Source organism: Equus quagga, chromosome 2 (assembly GCF_021613505.1).
Source record: "Equus quagga isolate Etosha38 chromosome 2, UCLA_HA_Equagga_1.0, whole genome shotgun sequence".
Lineage (NCBI taxonomy): Eukaryota > Metazoa > Chordata > Mammalia > Perissodactyla > Equidae > Equus > Equus quagga.
Genome location: NC_060268.1, coordinates 88,193,696 through 88,213,774, shown reverse-complemented (window position 1 = coordinate 88,213,774; position 20,079 = coordinate 88,193,696).

Below are 20,079 nucleotides of genomic sequence, written 5' to 3'. Positions count from 1 at the left end.
TCAATCAAGCTTTCAATACACTATCTTCTTCTAAAGTAAATAGAATATAGGGATTATTGGAAACAAACTTTTATAGGGGTCATCCAGAAGGAAAAGGATCAAAGCACACACAATTAACGGAAGATGAAAGCTAAATAGTCAATAGATACATGAGAAGAGTCTGAATGTTATGAGTGACCCTGTAGATGAAAATAAATATCATGAGATGTCATTTCAAATCCATCCACTTGCAAAAACATTTAAGACAGACAGTACTAAGAGATGGTAAGGTGTTAGAGCAGTGGATATATCCTTCCACGCTGCTGGTGGTTGTGCAAATGAGTAAAGCTACTTTGGAGAGCAATTTGGCTGTATGTAGCAAAGTTGAAAGTACACACACCCTTTGACCAAGCAATTGCAATTCTAGGTACATACTCTAGAGAAACTGTCTCATGTGTTCATGGAGACATGTGAATGTTGTTGTTAATAGCACAAATGGAGGCATGGACAATCTAAAGATCCAGCAATAAACCTGGATTGAGTATATTTTAGTGTTTTCACAGGCTAGAATGGTAGTCAGATGTTAAAAGGATGAGTTAACACCACATGTACTAGCATGAAAAGATCTCTAAGATGTACTGCTTTTTAAAAAACACATCACAACCATTTCACATATGCACAAGGAGACAGGTACAAGGATATTTATTGGTGTTTACTGCAGCAATATTGCAATAGCGAAAAGTTGGAAACAACTTAAACACCTACCAACAGAAGAAGTGATAAAAAATTGTGGCAGATTCATAAAATGGATTATTAAGTGGCAGCCAGATTAAACTAGAGGAGTCATATCAATATGGGTAAATATAAAATGCAGAAGAAAATGTGTGTATTTCTTTAAAAAACGGCCAGATATTGTTTAGTCCTATATACATATGTAATTAAAGTATAGAGGCATATGTGAGAAGCAAATACCAAACTTGGAGTAAGTCTCATGGGGCCTGTGGGGATGGAAGAGAATATAATGGGTGGGGACAGGGGTGTTCTGTGTATCTGAAATATTTTTAACGACAAATGGAAAATAAGAGTTCTAATGGGAAAGAAGCTTACCTCTACAATTTGCCACCATGATTTAAATAGTATTTTGTTTATAAAAGAAAGTAAAAAATTAAAAAAGAAAGTCTCATGTTCTCTCCTCCATTAGCTGCAAGATCTAGGAAGGAAAAGGCCAACTTGTGTTTCTATGCTTTGGACTTTCCAGACTTCATAAGGTGGGCTTAGCATCTCTGTCCCTGTTTCAGCCCTGAGTAAGGTTCAGTGACAAGACAGAAAACTAGGATAAGCCGTTCTGGAGACTAATGCTCTAAACAGATGCCAGCACACATGCCTCTCTTGTCTGATCTGAGCACTCATTTCCCCACAAGCCCCTTCACTTCCCTCTGCAGCCCCCAAACTCCCCATGAACTCCTTCACAACCCCTCATGAGGACTAGGAAATCAACAAGTTTTATCACCATATTCAGTCAGCCCCAGTGAGCAGAGCTGAATGGTGCCCAACTCTTTGACATTTTACTGCAGTCATTGTCACTGTGATGAATGAGCCTTCTCACCGTGTACTTTGTTTAAGCTACTGTGGATCCAAACCCTGGTCTCCATGGGTGGAAAAAGAGAGGGTAAAGTGCATTTGCCTTATGGAATTCTTCACAGTCCTTCATAAAACTTTTAATTGGGGAAGGATGTTTTTAATGGACAGAGACTATCCCACACTGCGCTGAATCTGTGCCACTCCTGGAATTAACCCTGAGATGGGAGGCTTTCCTTTTATCTTCAGGGATTTCTCCCCACTTGGAATAAAAGCAGAATACCAGACAGCACCCCGTGTAGGGACTGCTTTTTGCATTTTTGACAGTTCAAATTATGATGGTTGTTTTGGGTGCGTCCCACTATGTTGACATCCTGCCCATGACTGAACATGTGTTGAAGCCAAAAGAGGGTTGGCTGCCTAAGTGGGTGCAGGAGGGACCCTGCAGGGTTAACCAATTCCCAGGAGGGTCCAATCCAGGATCAGAATTGCTTTATTACCTTGGAAATAAGCCATGATTCTAGGCGTGGGATCCTGGGTGAGGCCTTCGTGAGATTTAAAAGCATGATGACGGTTGGGTTGGGTTGGTGAATTTTCTCTGTCTTCAAAGACAAAGAATGCAGGAAGCCAGATGGGGTTTGTTTCAGACGAGTCTAGCCATTGCTCCCTAGGCTCTTGGTTCTCACGGTGGGGACTGAGTAAGATTCCAGGTTCTGTACACTTTTTCTTCCGGCAGGTACAATTTTTTTTTTTTTTTGCATATTAAAACTTAGAGGAAAGCTATTGGGAAGAAGAAAAAAAGCCCTGCTGAGTATGACTTATCAGTTTGCTTGATGAAGTGATCCTGCTGTGGAATTAGTTTAACTCTGCGAGGTCTGGCCATCCACATGCACGACTCTGGCTTTATAATTCAATCAGCCGCTTAGACATCGAGAATAAAATGGAGATTGGAACAGGAAAAAACCCACCTCTACTAATGACAGCATAATAAGCCTAATATATTGAATATATTCTTCCATTTGCCCTTGGAAAAAGCATCGACATTCTGTGCTACAGGAAGGTTTTCTCAGAGCAGAAGAATTTAGCCAGGGGAATTGAGGGCAAAATGATTGAACTTTCAGCCTGAGCTTCTTAACAGAGCAATGATCTAAAATGAACCTTAAAAGTAGGAGCATAACTGTGACTACAGGGAAGTCTCATTCTTTTTAACTGACATATAGTTTGCTATTTGCGCCTGACATCAGTCAGCATGCATCGTTACGGGCATGCCAACTGGCTTCTATTCCTATCTGTTGAGTGTCCATTCTGATTTGTTAGTGACAGTTTCATGCAGCTTGTTAAATACAGTTAATTATCCACTGATTTCATTGTTCCATGAGCATATCATTATTTATTTGATTGGTCCCATATTGATGGGCACTGAGTTTTTTCCTCTCGATTTGTTTGCCATTACAAATAATGGTCCAATAAATACTGTACATGCAACATTTCACATGTGAGCAAGAATATTCATAGGGCAAATCTCTGGATTCTGAACTTCTTGATCAGTGGGATGTGCATTCCTAATTTGGAAAGATATTGCTGAACTGCTCTCCATAGAGGTTACACAGAAGTTATGAGGTGAAAGGAGCAGATGGGGGTGGTGATACGTATCTATGTGTAGCAGACCTTTTGTTGTTGCTCATCACATTCTGATGGTCCATCTCTGACTTTAGCTGTGGCTGATGGGGCAGTTGTGCATCTGCTCTCATTGGCAGCAACTGCATCCCAACCTCCAATGCACTGAGTCTCCTTCCACTTTCCACCACAGGGCTTTCTTCCCAGCATCTGGAACGGGCTCAGTCTATGCACAATAGTAGGCTGGAAGTGGGGTTGGGGGCAGTTAACACCCTCAGGGCAGCCTTATCCAAAGGGGGATGGGAGACAGTGGATAAATACCCCAGCGCTCAGTTGTGGGGTATTCTGTTCACTCCTCAGAGCTCCCTGCAGAGCCAGACCTCTTGCTTTGCCCAGTGACTTTCCCGGCCTTTCCTCCTCCCTGCCTTACTCTCTCCGTTCCCTCAATTGCATATTCAGGCATCAACTTCCTAACTACTTACTTAGGCTGTGTTTATGGGAAAATCCCAAATAAGACACTACGTGAAGTGCCAATCAACCACATGGCATGCAAAAAATGATGGATATTATTGTGTTTAAAAATTATGTTGGATGGGGCCTGCCTGGTGGCGTAGTGGTTAAGTTCATACTCTCTGTTTCAATGGCCTGGGGTTCACAGGTTTGGATCCTGGGCACAGACCTACACACCACTCATCAAGCCATGCCGTGGTGGCATCCTACATACAGAAAATAGAGGAAGATTGGCATGGCTGGTAGCTCAGGGCCAATCTTCCTCACCAAAGCAACTAGAAAATCCATTCTGTTACTCTGTACTTTAAACTCTGCTTCATATGTCCCTACAACTCAGGGCCCTGTACAATTCCACGTAGAAAATTTTTAATTTTAGAGATAAAGCCTTCTGGCTTAATTGAGGATGGCTTGGGGGAGGAGCTTGGAGTGGAGAGAAAGACTATTACAATATCTCAGATGAAAGAATTAACCCTTTATTTAATGGATCTCTTTGGTTAATCCTCACTTCCTTTTCTCTTAGGAATGCCTAATTATCTCCACATATTCTAAGCCTTAGAGCTGATCCTTGTATTTTAATGGGGCAGTGAACAAAACAGAGTGGGCACCCGGGGACTTTTCAGAGCTATGACAAAATTTGAGAATAGTCAAGTTGCATACTCCCTTTAGAACATTGTACTGTGGGAAGTTGTGGAAGTAGAGGCTGTCTACTTCATCATAGGAAATTTCTAGAGATAGGGCATGAGATAGGGCAGAGTTTCTTGTCACAATGAAGATGCATATCTTGTGTGCACTTTCCCAGGAGTGTGTGCTTGTGTTTGATCCTGAGATTTTCGAGGGCAGGTCCCTGACCTAACGTTAGATATAAACGTATTGGGGGGTTTTGGATTATCTTCATGACAACTTCATTCTCTCAGTCTCCTTCAGCTGGAAGGAGCCCCTTTTTACCATTTCCTAAAGGGAGTTTCTGGTTGGTCATGGAGGAGTGAGCCAACCAGTCAGGCTCTCTCAGTCTTCAAAAGGCCATGTTGCCAGTAGAAAGAGGAGAAAAAGGAAAAATGACTCTGAAGAAGGCAAAGGCAGTGCTGCGTGTTCTGATGCTTCATACATCCCTTGCAATTCCCTTTGAGAGAGAACTATACACTAAAGACTGCTTGGGACTGGGATTTTCTCTGGGAGAAGAAAGGAGAGTGATTCCTGCTAAGGATAATACCTAACATTTACTCAGCACACTCAAGTAATTTTCACAAGTGTTATTTTGTTTGCTCATCTCAATGGTACTGTAGAGTAAGTAGGATTAGCTCCATTTTATAGATGAGGATACAGGATTAGAAAGGTTGGCTGCATTCCCCAAGTTACCAGGGCACAATGTTGACCTGAGTGCAAACTCAGGTTCTTTGTTTTTGTGTTTTTAACAGGAGAAAAGCCAATAGAGGTTTAATAACATGTATACCTCCTGTATACATGGAAGAGACCTTGGAAAACTGAGTAACTTGCTAAGATGGCTGAAGCCATCACCTTAAATACCAACCTCGGCTAAAGACAAAAGAAGATGTTGAGTGGAGGTAGTCAGTTACGGGAAATTACCAGGAAAAGCACAGTAAACAAGGGTAAAGTTGTTATGCAGACTTAAGTTCTTGCCTTTTCTATTGATAAGAGTTTCTAGAGATTAAGTCATCCCCTTCTTCCTGGTACAGTGAGGAAGACACCCTTACAAATGGGGATTTCCCTTACAAATGTAAATGTATTTTACAAAGGGTAACTTCCACTTGGTTTTCAAAGCTTCTCCCATGTCTGCTGTTTCTTAAAACTAACCAGCCTAAAATAATCCTTAAGCCACAGAGACATACTTTGGGGTGACAAATTGTGCTCCCAAACACTCCCACGTTTGAAACTTCCCCCAAAAGTTTCATAGTCCAGAAGCTAATTTGGTAGATTTCTCCATATCTTATTGAACCAGTCACTCAGTTGTGAGAATATGTCAGTTCAGTTAAAAAGTTGTTTCTCTTTTCAGGAGGTGGGTGATGCCTGTGGGCTCCCAAATTTAGGCCTATAAAATGCAAGCAATCAAGTATTTAATAAGAGATATTTCTACAGAAACAAAAGAAAAACAAAGGTTACTGATTAGAGCAAACTATAAATCGGTCTGAGCCTGGAGGGCAACTAGTCAAAAGAAGAGAAGATTTCTAGATGAAGGAGTTGAAGCATATTTTGCAGTTTGAATGTCTCTGATGATGTCATTTGGTCTTCAAGTAAATTTTCTGAGTACCCACATAGCAACAGGCACAAAGAAGATTGTCTAAACCTGAGCTTATTTGAAACTTATTTGAAGTTTACATCAAGTTGTTCAACTTTAGCTGACATGGCTTTGGAAAAAGGGCAGTTTTAGTTCTTAATGACTCCAAGTCAGAAGGGTAGGAGAAAAAATTGAAGCATTAGTTTGGAGAGTTGTAGCCAAATATTGGAGGGAGCTAGAAGAATTCAGGATCCAGTCCAGTTTATAGGTAGAAAAGAAAACCTTAAATGACAATGAACAGCACTAGAATCTAGTATTGACAAAGATGTCTTAGTGAAACGCAATTTTTCTCTCTAAAATCACCCTTATTTTTACTAAAGATAGTCAACTTAAGATTACTTTCTTTGCAAAATAAGTCTAGTTCCAATAAACTTGGCCCAATTACCTACATAAGTAGAAGAGAATAGCGATTGATCATATAGGCTTTTTAAAATCTGCTTTGCTGGAACTTTTCATAAGGAATTTTGGATTGAAATTTTAAAGGTCTCTTCAAGCCAGGAAAGCTAAGCCAGGCACTTGCCATCAGACTTCACCTGTAATACCCATAGATTTGGGTGTATTCTTCTCTTCTTGAGATCCCCAAATATCTTCAGTTTCCTGCACCTGCCAGGAAGTGACCTTCTTTACTCACCTGGTAAAGTTGTTATGAACACTATAAGCAAGGTACCAGGCTGACATATCCAAAGGGCTTTATTTGGCTCCATAAAGTCAGTCGTGGTTTCCTAAAGCTGTCTGGTCATCACTGAATTTATGCATGTCTCTATCAAATAAGACAGTCCAGTAGAAGCTTTGGCAATATAATCAATGTTTCCCATTGTGTCCTTTTACAAGGAAAACACATTCTTATTGAACTTACACATATAACTCTATTGCCATGAAGATAAGAATACTCACTAAGAGTTTCTGAATTCTGGAAGTACCAGGTAGGAGAAGAACTAAATCTTTCAATTCTGCTTACAAAGGTCTAATTTACAAAATTGCTGTTAAGTCACAGTTAGCTAAAGAGGAAATATTTTCTTACATTTGGAAAACAAAAATTAAAGAACCAGAAATGTTTCAAACAAAAGTCATAAAAATTATAATCATCCTCAGTTCATTCAGTCCCATATTATTAATTCTTGTTGATCTTGATCTTTTGTTAGCAGTTTTGTGAAGTAATCAGCTTTTGTAATAGTTCTGCAAAGTTTTACCCAATTTAATGATATGATCTGAAAGTTTCTCAGAACCCTATATTCTAGAGTAAGTGTCAGAGTCCTTTCATGAATCTCTCTGAAGATTAAACATATTTGCAAAAGAATCAGAGTAAAACAGTAACCATCTGTAAATGACAAAGAGTTAAAAATGGCCCTGATTAAAGGTCAGATGAGAGTTCATTGTAAAGCAATAAGGAAATTTGGCTATTTCTACGACACATGACATTTAAAATAATAACTAGGATTATGACCAATCATATTAAACCAGGACATATGAGAATTTTAGAAATTGTATATAATTTCTAAAACACTAATATTAATAACATTTATTCACACAAATATAATCTAAGAAGGTTTGTCATCACTTATTTTGCAATGCTTTCATCTAATTTAACATATCAAATAAGCCTAATTAGTTTAACATCTCCCCCTCCCTATTTGTTTGTTTGCTGTTTGCAGGGGAAAGACTAGCCCTAAGCTAACATCTGTTTCCAATCTTCTTCCTTTTTCTTCCTTTCCACCCACCCAAAGCCCCAGTACATAGTTGTGTATAGTTGCACATTCTTCTAGTTCTTCTATGTGAGCTGCTGCCACAGCATGGCTACTGACAGATGAGCGCTGCGTTTTTGTGCCCAAGAACCAAGCCTGGGCTGCCGAAGACTAGTGCACTGAACTTTTTTTTTTTTTGGACTATTAATTTAGCAATTTTATTTTCTTTCTTTATTTGTTTTAATTTTTATTTTTTTCGGATGTACACCATATTTCAAATTCTGGATACATTACATCATGTTCACCACCCAAACACTAATTATAGTGCATCCTCTCACATGTGACCCTAATCACCCCTTGTGCCCTCCCCCCCCCTTCCCCAATGGTAACCACCAGTCCAATCTCCAATGCTCTGTGGGTTTTTTTTTTTGTCGTTTTTACCTTCTACTTATGAGTGAGATCATATGGTATTTGACTTTCTCCCTCTGACTTATTTCACTCAGCATAATACCCTCAAGGTCCATCCATGTTGTCACAAATGGCCGTATTTTGTCATTTCTTATGGCTGAGTAGTAGTCCATCATGTATAAATACCACATCTTCTTTATCCATTCATCCCTTGATGGGCACCTAGATTGCTTCCAAGTCTTGGCTGTTGTGTATAATGCCGCAATGAACATAGGGGTGCAAGTATCTTTATGCCTTTGTGTTTTCAAGTTCTTTGGATAAATACCCAGCAGTGGAATAGCTGGATCATATGGTAGATCTATCCTTAATTTTCTGAGGATACTCCAAACTGCTTTCCATAGTGGCTGCACCAGTTTGCACTGCCACCAGCAGTGAACAAGGGTTCCCTTCTCTCCACACCCTCTCCAACATTTGTTGTTTCCTGTCTTGTTAATTATAGCCATTCTGACTGGAGTGAGGTGATACCTCATTGTAGTTTTGATTTGCATTTCCCTGATAGCTAATGATGTTGAGCATCTTTTCATATGCCTGTTGGCCATCTGTATATCTTCTTTGGAGAAATCTCTGTTCAGATCTTTTGCCTATTTTCTAATTGGATTGTTGGTTTTATTGTTGTTGAGCTGTATGAGTTCTTTGTATATTTTGGATATTAACCCCTTATCTGATATACAGTTTGCAAATATCTTCTCCCAATTGTTAGGTTGTCTTTTCGTTTTGTTGATGGTTTCCTTTGCTGTGCAGAAATTTTTAGTTTGATGTAGTCCCATTTGTTCATTTTTTCTTTTGTTTCCCTTGCCCCGTCAGACATGGGACTTGAAAATATGCTGCTCAGACCAATGTCATACAGCGTACTGCCTATGTTTTCTTCTAGAAGTCTCATGGTTTCGGGTTTTACATTCAAGTCTTTAATCCATTTTGAGTTGATTTTTGTAGTGCACTGAACTTTAAATGGTAGACCATCAAGACTGGCTCTAACATCTCCCTTTTTATAACGAGAGATCGGATCTTTTGAAATGTTCCAGGGGCCCTTCAGAAAATTTCAAAGTTAGTTTGAGGTCAAAAGACTTCATGTGCAACTTAATTTTGGGAAATTTGTCAAAAATATCAAGGAAGATTTAAAACACTTGGTCAGGAAGGATCATATGTCACTGTGAAACAATGCTTAGTTATCCATATAACTAAAGTGACAATGGAAGATGCTAAAGGCAAATACACAAAGTTAAATGCTTGTAAAAAGGAAAAACTTAGCTCTTTTAATAGGAAAGACTCAGCTTTCTTTCTTTTTTTTTTCTTAAAGATTGGCACCTGAGCTAACAACCGTTGCCAATCTTTCTTTTTTTCTGCTTCCTCCCCCAAATCCCCCCAGTACATAGTTGTATATTTCAGTTGTGGGTCCTTCTAGTTGTGGCATGTGGGACGCCACCTCAGCATGGCCTAATGAGCGGTGCCATGTCTGTGCACAGAATCCGAACCAGTGAAACTCTGGGTCACCAAAGTGGAGCATATGAACTTAACCACTCGGCCATGGGGCTGGCCCCTCAGCTTTCTTAAGTAATCAAAGATCTAATGATAAAGACAGCAAACATAGAAAATTATTTTGTTAAACACAGAATCCTTCTTGTCTAGGCAGATTATATAAAGGGTAAAGAAAACTTTTCACAATATCTTATCAAAAGCAGACTAATAGTCCAAGAAAACTTTGTCCTTTTATCAGATGAAAGAAAATCAAGTTTCCATTTTACACAAGTACACCATTGGTATTAAAACCTATTTGCAAAACTCTTATAATGACAATCCAATTTTAGCCAACTTGACTACTCAAGGCAAGATTCTCTTTCTCTCTCTTCTCATTCTGAAACAACCAGGAAAAGATTAGTTTTATCCCCCCGTAACAGAAAAACATCTCCATACTTCATACCTTCTCTTAATTAAAAAAATAAAACATATCCTACTTTCCTTGCATACAGAGTTGCTTTTCTTATCACTTCTAGTAGCTTTAATTACATATATTAATTAGAATTCTTAACTCTTAGAAGCTTTAATTTCTAATTAAGAAGTAAGCAATTGTGAACTATATTTTATATTAACAGTCCATGGCTTGGCACATTTTATAAATACATTTTATAATTTTTAGAGATGTGCTTTTCAGTATGGCATAAAACAAACTAACAGACCAAAATATCTTTAGTTGCTTGGTAGTAAGAGGTCAAGAGTGGGTACACTTAGACTTGTTTAGTGATTAATATTTCAGTATTTTATCCTATTTGGAAATTATCTAGACATTCAATGAATTCCCATCATTTAATCTAACTTAGCAAAACTCTAACTTAAGTTACCAAAAGCATTTTGGAAGTTATTTTTATGTACACATACTGTAAAATATAATTGTTAAAAAATTTATCTATAAACTCTTATCTCATTTACATCTATTTAATTTATTTGCTTCCAATTATTGTGTTTAGAATAAACCAATAAAGAATAAAAAGCACATTTTTACAGTTGAATAAGATAAAAAAAATTATGTTTAAATTACCCATGAAAACTTCATGAGATATTAGACAAAATCACCCATCATTCTAAGTTATTTTTCCTGCTGACAAATTTTGCAACAGAGATAACATGAATTTAACTAGTAAACTCAGGTAGAATAAAAATTATCTACATTACATTCAATGTTTATAACTCCTAAGACATGTCTGTCTTGATTAAACCAACAAACTTAAACTAGCTTTTATTTACTATAGATAAATCCTAGATCATGCGAGCTTGAAACTTATTTGGGTTAGTTTCTATCGTATTTCTGAGAATTTAGAATACTCAATCCTTGTTTGAAAGCCAATTGAATAGAGCTCTTTACAAGTTAATTTTGACTATACCATCTGGAGGGTAAAAAACAATCACATATCTACAACACACATATACAGACACATACAAATGTACAGACAGATGCAAACAGAGGGCTTATAGCTTTTATTTTTACTAATATTTATAGAGAAGACATTTAAGGTTTTTCATTAGCCCAATATCCCAATACTTCTCTCTCTTTTTTCTTCTGAAGAGAAACATCTCCCGAAAGTTTGCATTTCAAAGAAGGGCTCCTAGAAAGCCATGTCTCCTAGGTCCTAGAGAAGATAGGGATAGAAAATCTATGTCGCAGAGGCACAGAGAAAGTGTCCAAGTTCTTTCAAAGGTATTTTTGGGGCATATTTGCCTATTATCAAAAGTCTAGAGGGGCCGGCCCTGTGGCTGAGTGGTTAAGTTTGTGTGCTAAGCTTCGGCGGCCCAGGGTTTCACGGGTTTGGATCCTGGGCGCTGACATGGCACTGATCATCAGGCTATGCTGAGGTGGCATCCCACATGCCACAACTAGAAGGATCCACAACTAAAAAAAAATATGCAACTATGTACTGGGGGGACTTGGGGAGAAAAAGCAGGAAAAAAAAAAAAGATTGGCAATGGTTGTTAGCTCAGGTGCCAATCTTTAAAAAAAAAAGTCTAGAGTAATTTAAACTTTTAAGTGCAGAACAATTCTGTTTCTAACATCCCAACATCGGCAAGCAGCTAGAGATGAATAGAGGAGGTTTGAGGGATGGTAAAGATAGGCGAGCTTTTGAATTGTTTCTAGAGCCACATTTCTGGTTTTGTAGAGATTTGCAAGACAAAGACAGTTGTTTTCAATTTCCCAAAGTACTGGTTTATAGCCTGAATATCAAGAGAGTGATCTGCCCATCCAATTAAACTTGCTTCTTTATGTCAGGGAGATTTCCAACTAAGATGGAAATCAAAAGGTTTCTATGCTCTAGAACTTCATGGAAATTATTTAGACTGAGAGCTCTCTAAAAATATTTTTAATTTAGAAGTTTTTCCAATTTAAAAGATCCATTTTTCTGGCCATCGATGAGTAGGCTCTGTTAATCTCAATACTAACTCAAACCAACAAGATGCAAGAGGCGTTCCACAAGACAGTGCAAAGGATCCAGCCCTTACAAGATTAAGAAAGTTAATTCCCGAAGATAGCCAAAAGAAAGGACAAAAAAATGAGACAAACAAGAAGACAATAGCTGAAAGCCACGACCTTTTGTTGTTACAGGCAGTAAGAATGGTGTAGTCCACGTGGTGTCTCTGGTTTCCCATGAGAACATGAGATGCCTCCATTCACAAACCCACTAATCTGTGATATCAGGCACATGTTACTGGGATGGGACTTTATCAGCACTGAGAAAATGATGGCTGAGATGACAAAAGGCCCCTTATGGACTGGGATCCCTTATGATAAACTTCCCTGAGAGCTGGCACAATTGGACAAAGAGACACCAGTCACAAGCCCAGGTTGTTACCTGTGCTTCTGACCAATTGGCTCAGAATCCCAGTCTATTCCACTGGCCACAAAATGCATGTTGGTACAAGCATCCTCTGCCAGAAAGAATGTTCCCATTGGTTATAAAGCCAAGCTCTCAAGACATAGAACAAGACAGAGAAAAAAAAATATACAGCGACCATCTCTTAGAGGAAAAGGATCCATAAAAACAAGAGTACTCATACCAAATTTTTACCAGAGTCGCTATATCCAAGGAGCTTACTCCACAGATATTTTCTCCTGCTAATCTAAATTTAGAAAGAAAACAACTCACCAGTCTTGCTTCCATTGGACCCTACAGGCAGACATCCAGGAGGCTGAATTGGTAAGAAATTTTGCCTTCAGCTGGCTTTTGTCAGATGTCCAGGATCTCCCAGCTGTAGCAGCCTCGGGAGGAAGCACAGGGTTCCAGCCAGTAAACTTGATCCTGCTGACTAAGCCAATTGTTGGCGAGGTAGAGTTTCTCCTCTACCCTTAGAAATTCTTCTGGTTGGTCTAAGAATGAAATTGACGTGAGACAGATTAACAGGAGAAAAACAGAGGTTTAATAGCATGTATACCTCTTGTAGACGTGGGAGAGACCCAGGAAAACAGAATAACTCCCAAACTCAGGCTTTGTGATGCCAAGCCTAGTGAGAATTCCATCAGATGATCACTGCCTTCCTCTTATGGGTGTGGATCTAAGTGGAGGCATGAGAGAAGCATTAAGAAACTATAGCCACATCTAGAATGAGTCTGAACCTCTAGCATGCAGCCCACAAATAGAGCGTACAAGTATTCTGTTGAACGTTTTGTATAACTAAAAAGGAATGGGTGATAGTGCTTATATTTTGGTCAATAATGACAAGACACTTCCATTCTCTTTGCTTTCACAGTCTGTCTCAAATTCTGTGATCTGATTGGTGCTGAATGATGAGGATCAAGGCTGCCCCAGGGAGAGAAGACCAAGGCGTTCTGGCCTACCTGCAAATCTATTTCATCCTCCCGGAAGTATAGGACATCCTGAGCTGATTCATATCTAAAGTTAATGTAACAACACCATATGGGGCTGGGCCCGTGGCCGAGTGGTTAAGTTTGCGTGCTCTGCTGTGGCAGCCCAGGATTCAGATCCTGGGCGCGGACATGGCACCACTCGTCAGGCCACGTTGAGGCGGCGTCCCACATCCCACAACTAGAATGATCTGCAACTAAGATACACAACTATGTACCTGGGGGGATTTGGGGAGATAAAGCAGAAAAAAAAAAAGATTGGCCACAGTTGTTAGCTCACGTGCCAATCTTTAAAAAAAAAAAACAAAAAACACCACCATAACCAGAGCCCACCTGCACTGATACAATTTTAATGACATTTTTACATGGTCTTTCCTTTGTCTAGTAAAAAATAACTCACATACCTATGCCTTATAAATTTAGCCCTACCCTCATCACATTGCAGCTCTTCACTGCCCATAGGTCCTGTCCCCGTGCTATTCTCTGAATAAAAGAGCACCGCTACGAGACCTTGAGAGTCCAAGAAATCTTTCCTTCAACTCCTCGGCTCGCCAAGCCCGCATCACTGAATATCTTGTCTCTACCAAAAGATTCAATTGGTATAAAAAGGTAGATTTGTTTATAGCATTGCCTCTGCCTGTGGAAATAGGCAAGTAACATCACTCCAGTTCTTGGTAAAATAGGGGTCACAGACCCACACTCCATAAGACAACGGGGAAAATTTACTGTGATAATGCATTTATTGTGCTCAACACAGCACCTGAAACTGAATTGTAGCAATTATTAGTTGTACCACTTATTAGTCCGATTTTAAACTGCTGTGATTGCAAGTACATCATTACTCGCAATGGACACCTCGACCTTCCATGACTAGTTGCTGAGGCACCTGCCCCAACTCCCAGCTCCAATGCACACCACTTCTAAAGGGTCCGACACCAAGGTTTTAGAATGCGACGACTGCCCACTTCTTTCTTTTTTTTGGAATTTTTCTCTGCTTCCTTTTCCCACGACCACTGGCGTATTTTAGATAAATCAATATAAAAATGCAAAGCACTCATGCCTCAAAAGTGCTGTAAGTGTAAAATAATAATGCCAGCAGCCCTCTGCAAAGCCAAATATCTGCTTATTCAGGGCTGACCCTCCACTGAGAAGCAATGAGAGTTAAGCCCTGTGCCCTTGTCTCCGGGCCTGCTCAGTCTTAAGAGAAACTGCTCTCTGTGATTCCTGGGGCAGACAGTGCTTAATTGATTCTAATGAACACAGAACACTCAGCCCTGCTCACCCCTGAGATGTGGCCCGGGGGGTTAATCTCTCTTCTCCTGGTTAATCGGTTTCCTCCCCAGGCTAAATTAAGCCTCAATTTTCATTTTTGATTGAATCTGTCTTTGCTAACAGACGTTTTCTGGGCATCCTGGAAAGTCCTCAGCATGTGATAATGTGATGGAGGCTATAATGAATCCATGACTCCTCTGCTGGGATGATTTTCTGGAGCCTTTTGGATGTTGGGGCTGAAATGTCACAAGGGAAGTCACTGGGCTGGTAGACCAATGGCATAATGACTCTGAAACCATTGCCTGCCCTGCTCCAAGCATACTCTTCTCCTTTTCAGAGCAACATGGGGGTTAGAGGGGAGTTAGATAGTGGTGGATTTGATTCCTAGCTCTGCCACTTATCAGCATTGCTGCTTCTGCTATAGAGATCATATTAACACCACCAATAATAATTGCTAATAGCTATGATTCTCTTATATCCTCATTGCTCAAAATGTGGTCCTTGGACCAGGAGCATCAGCATCTCCTGGCGACTTGCTGAGATGCAGAATCTCAGGCCACATTCCAGACTTATGATCAGATTCTGCATTTTGCCAAAATCCCTAGGCAACTTGTATACTCTTGGAAACACTTGCAACTACCTCATTTATTCCTCATTGTAATATCGAATACTTCTAGGAGGTGCTGCAGGCTCTGATTCACCCTCACCCCCACTGCAAAGGACTTGATGACGTTTGCTCCTGGCCATACAGCTAGGATGAGGAACAACCCCTGGTAGGCCAGCATCTTGTTCCCTTTATCTTGACAAGTATCTTAAGTTTTCCTAGGACGAAAATGGGGTGTTTAGGATTTTTGTCGCTTATTTCCTTTTCTCAAGGGAGTTGCATAAATGGTCCAGTATTTAGGAGACTAGAGATTTCACAATTTATTTGCTTTGGAAAAAGAAGGGGCTGTTATTCACAAATACATTTCTTTTAAAGGATGAGCATGTTTACTGCTAACAACCAGTTTCTATGGTTTTGGCTTCTCAGTAAGTAATAAGGATGATAAATCATAAAGGACGGGACGATGGTAGAAGTATTTAAAAAAGAGAGAAACATGAGATCTGGAATAAATAAACAAGAATACATCTAAGTGCCATGATCCTATCATTTCAGGATCCAATTTTTCAATGAGATTCGTCTCAGATCTTATTATGTGTTCCTAGAGGATAGATCAGATATAGAGTATGTGACATTCACGTTGCCTAGTCAACTTTATCTCAGGCTTTAGATATAACTATACTGTGAGGAAATTGCTTGAGGACAAGATGGAAAACTTCTGGGGCAGCTGGGTGAAGGCCATGGAGAAATCAGATTATTGAAGTGACTTCCCTCATCTTATTAATGTCTCTGAGAGTGAGTTTAGGGAACTACTGAAAAGTGGATTTACGATTATACTTTAGGAATAGAGGGCTGGAATTCAAGAGGAGAAAAGAGAATGCGCACGTACCTTGGAGAAATTACTGCCCATAATGAAAAGTATATTAGTTATTTATTGCTGCATAACAAATTACCTCAAAACTAAGTGATTTAAATAGCAATAAAGATTAATTATTCGCACAGTTTCTGTTTGTCAGGAATCAAGGAGCAATTTGGTTGATTGGTTCTGGCTCAAGGTCCCTCATGAGGTTTTAGTCAAGATATTGGCTGGGGCTCCAGTCATCTAAAGGCTTGAGTGGGGCTGGAGGATTCATTTCTAAAAAGACTCACTCATCTACCTGGAAAGTTGGTGCTGCCTCTTCGCCAGATATTTCTGTTCCTTGCCATGTGGACCTCTCCAAAGTGCTCTTGAATGTCCTCACAACATGGCAGCTGGCTTCCTTCAGAACAAATGAGCCATAAGAGCAAGACACAAGCCACGAAGTCTTTTATGACCCAGCCTCAGAAGTAACACATTGTCATTTCCACAATATCTTATTGGTTATGTGAGTCAGCTCTCTTCAGTATAGGAGGAGATGACACAAAAATGTGAATACTAGTAGAGAGGGATCATTGGAGGCCATTTTTGAGACTAGCTACCACAGCAGGCAAAATATAACTATTTAGGATGGGCCAGCCCCGTGGCCGAGTGATTGAGTTCGTGCACTCTGCTTTGGTGGCCAAGGGTTTCACCGATTTGGGTCCTGGGCACGGACATGGCACCACCTGTCAAGCCATGCTGAGGCACTGTCCCACAACCGGAGGCACCTACAACTAGAATATACAACTATGTGTTGGGGAGCTTTGGGGAAGGAAAGAAGGGAAAAGAAAAAGAAGATTGGCAACAGATGTTAGCTCAGGTGCCAATCTTCAAAAAAAAAAAAAACCTATTTAGGGACAAGAAGGGAAGTATCTTGACTGGATTCTTAAATTTCTCCTTAACTGTATGATCTTAGACCGATCATTTGTAGTCTCTTAATCTCAGTTTCTTAATCTCTAAAGATGTTAAAATAGATGATCTCAAGTGCTCTTTTTTAATTTTTATTTTTTAATTGCAGTAACGTTGGATTCTAACATTATATAACTTTCAGATGTATATTGTAAAATATTTCGAATTCTGCATAGATTACATCATGTTCACCACCCAAAGACTAATTACAAGCCATCACCACACACGTGTGCCTAATCATCCCTTTCTCCCTCCCCTCTCTCCCATCTCCCCTTCCCCTCTGGTGACCACCAATCCAGTCTCTGTCTCTATGTGTTTGTTTGTCACTGTTTTTATCTTCTACTTATGAGTGAGATCATATGGTATTTGACTTTCTCCCTCTGACTTATTTCATTTAGCATGATACCCTCAAGGTCCATCCATGTTGTCACAAATGGCCGGATTTCATCATTTCTTATGGCTGAGTATTATTCCATTGTGTGTATATACCACATGTTCTTTATCCATTCATCCCTTGATGGGCACCTAGGTTGCTTCCAAGTCTTGGCTATTGTGTGTAATGCTGCGATGAACATAGGGGTTCATGTATCTTTATGCATTGGTGTTTTTAGGTTCTTTGGATAAATACCCAGCAGAGGAATAGCTGGATCATATGGCAGATCTATTCTTAATTTTCTGAGCAAACTCCATACTGTTTTCCATAGTGGCTGCACCAGTTGGCACTCCCACCAGCAGTGTATGAGAGTTCCCTTCTCTCCACATCCTCTCCAACACTTGTTGTTTCCTGTCTTGTTAATTATAGCCATTCTGATGGGCATGAGGAATATCTCATTGTAGTTTTGATTTGCATTTCCCTGATAGTTAATGATGTTGAACTTGTTTTCATATGCATTTTGGCCACATTTATATCTTCTTTAGAAAAATTTCTGTTCAGATCTTTTGCCCATTTTTTAATGGGGTTGTTGTTTTTTTTGTTGTTGAGATGTATGAGTTCTTTGTATATTTTGGATATTAACCCCTTATCTGATATGTGGTTTGCAAATATCTTCTCCCAATTGTTAGGTTTTCTTTTCGTTTTGTTGATGGTTTCCTTTGCTGTGCAGAAGCTTTTTAGTTTGATGTAGTCCCACTTGTTTCTTTTTTCTTTCGTTTCCATTGCTGGGTCAGACATGGTACTTGAAAATATGCTGCTAAGACTGATGTCAAAGAGCATGCTGCTTATGTTTTCTTCTAGAAGTTTCACGGTTTCAGGACTTACATTCAATTCTTTCTTTCATTTTGAGTTGATTTTTGTGCATGGTGTAAGATAATGGTCTACTTTCATTCTTTTGCATGTGGCTGTCCAGTTTCCCCAACACTATTTATTGTAGAGACTCTCCTTTCTCCATTGTATGCTCTTGGCTCCCTTGTCAAAAATGAGCTGTCTGTTAATGTGTGGGTTTATTCCTGGTCTCTCACTCTGTTCCATTGATCTGTGTGTCTGTTTTTGCAAGAGTTCCATGCTGTTTTGGTTACTATAGCTTTGTAGTATATTTTGAAATGAGGCAGTGTGATGCCTCCAGCTTTGTTCTTTTTCCTCAGGATTCCTTTGGCTATTCAGGGTCTTTTGTTGTTCCATATAAATTTTAGGATTCTTTGTTCTATTTCTGTGAAAAATGTCTTTGGATCTTTGATTGGGATTGTATTGAATCTATAGATTGCTTTAGGAAGTATGGACATTTTAGCTATTTTAATTCTTCCAGTCCAAGAGCATGGGATATCTTTCCATTTCTTTGTGTCGTCTTCAGTTTCTTTCAACAATGTTTCATAGTTTTCGGTGTACAGATTTTTCATCTCTTTGGTTATGTTTATTCCTAGGTATTTTATTCTTCTTGTTGCAATTGTAAATGGGATTGTATTCTTAATTTCTCTTTCTTCTACTTCATTGTTAGTGTATAGAAATGCAACTGATTTTTGTATGCTGATTTTGTATGCTACGACTTGACTGTATTCATTTATTATCTCTAAAAGATTTTTAGTGGATTCTTTAGGGTTTCCTATATATAAAATCATGTCATCTGAAAGTAGTGACAGTTTCACTTCTTCTTTTCCAATTTGGATGCCTTTTATTTCTTTTTCTCACCTGATTGCTCTGGCTAGGACTTCCAATACTATATTAAATAAGAGTGGTGAAAATGGGCATCCCTGTCTGGTTCCTGTTCTTAGAGGGATAGCTTTCAGTTTTTCTCCATTGAGAATGATATTTGCTGTGGATTTGTCATATATGGGCTTTATTTTGTTGAGGTGTTTTCCTTCTATACCCATTTTATTTAGGGTTTTTATCATAAATGGATGCTGTAACTTGTCAAATGCTTTCTCTGCATCTATTGAGATGATCATGTGATTTTTATTCTTCATTTTGTTAATGTGGTGTATCACGTTGATTGATTTGTGGATGTTGAACTGTCCCTGCATCCCTGAAATAAATCCCACTTGATCACAGTGTCTGATCTTTTCGAAGTACTATTGTATTCGATTTGCTAGTATTTTGTTGAGGATTTTTGCAATGGTCTCAAGTGCTCTAACGCTATAGGCTCTTGGTCTGATGGAAAGATCAGAGACTCACAGTCTGAGGACTTCAGTTCAAATTCCAGTCCCCCCACTTGCTAGAAGGTCTAAGGCAAGTCACTTCCAGGTTTGAAGAATAGATTTCTGATCTGCAAAGTGGGTATAGTCTTGAAGATTAAAAGAGATAACAGATGTGGAAGTGTCCTGTAAATCTAAGTTCCACTCACTTGTAGGTGTTGTTTGATTTCCTCACGAGGAAGCTGAAGCAGAGGAAGCCAGAGGGCAGTATCATTACCATGCAAAATAAAATTGCCTGCTACTCTGCAGTGTATGATGAGCCCTGCAAACATGCTCTTCTATCTGCCAGCCTAGATAGTG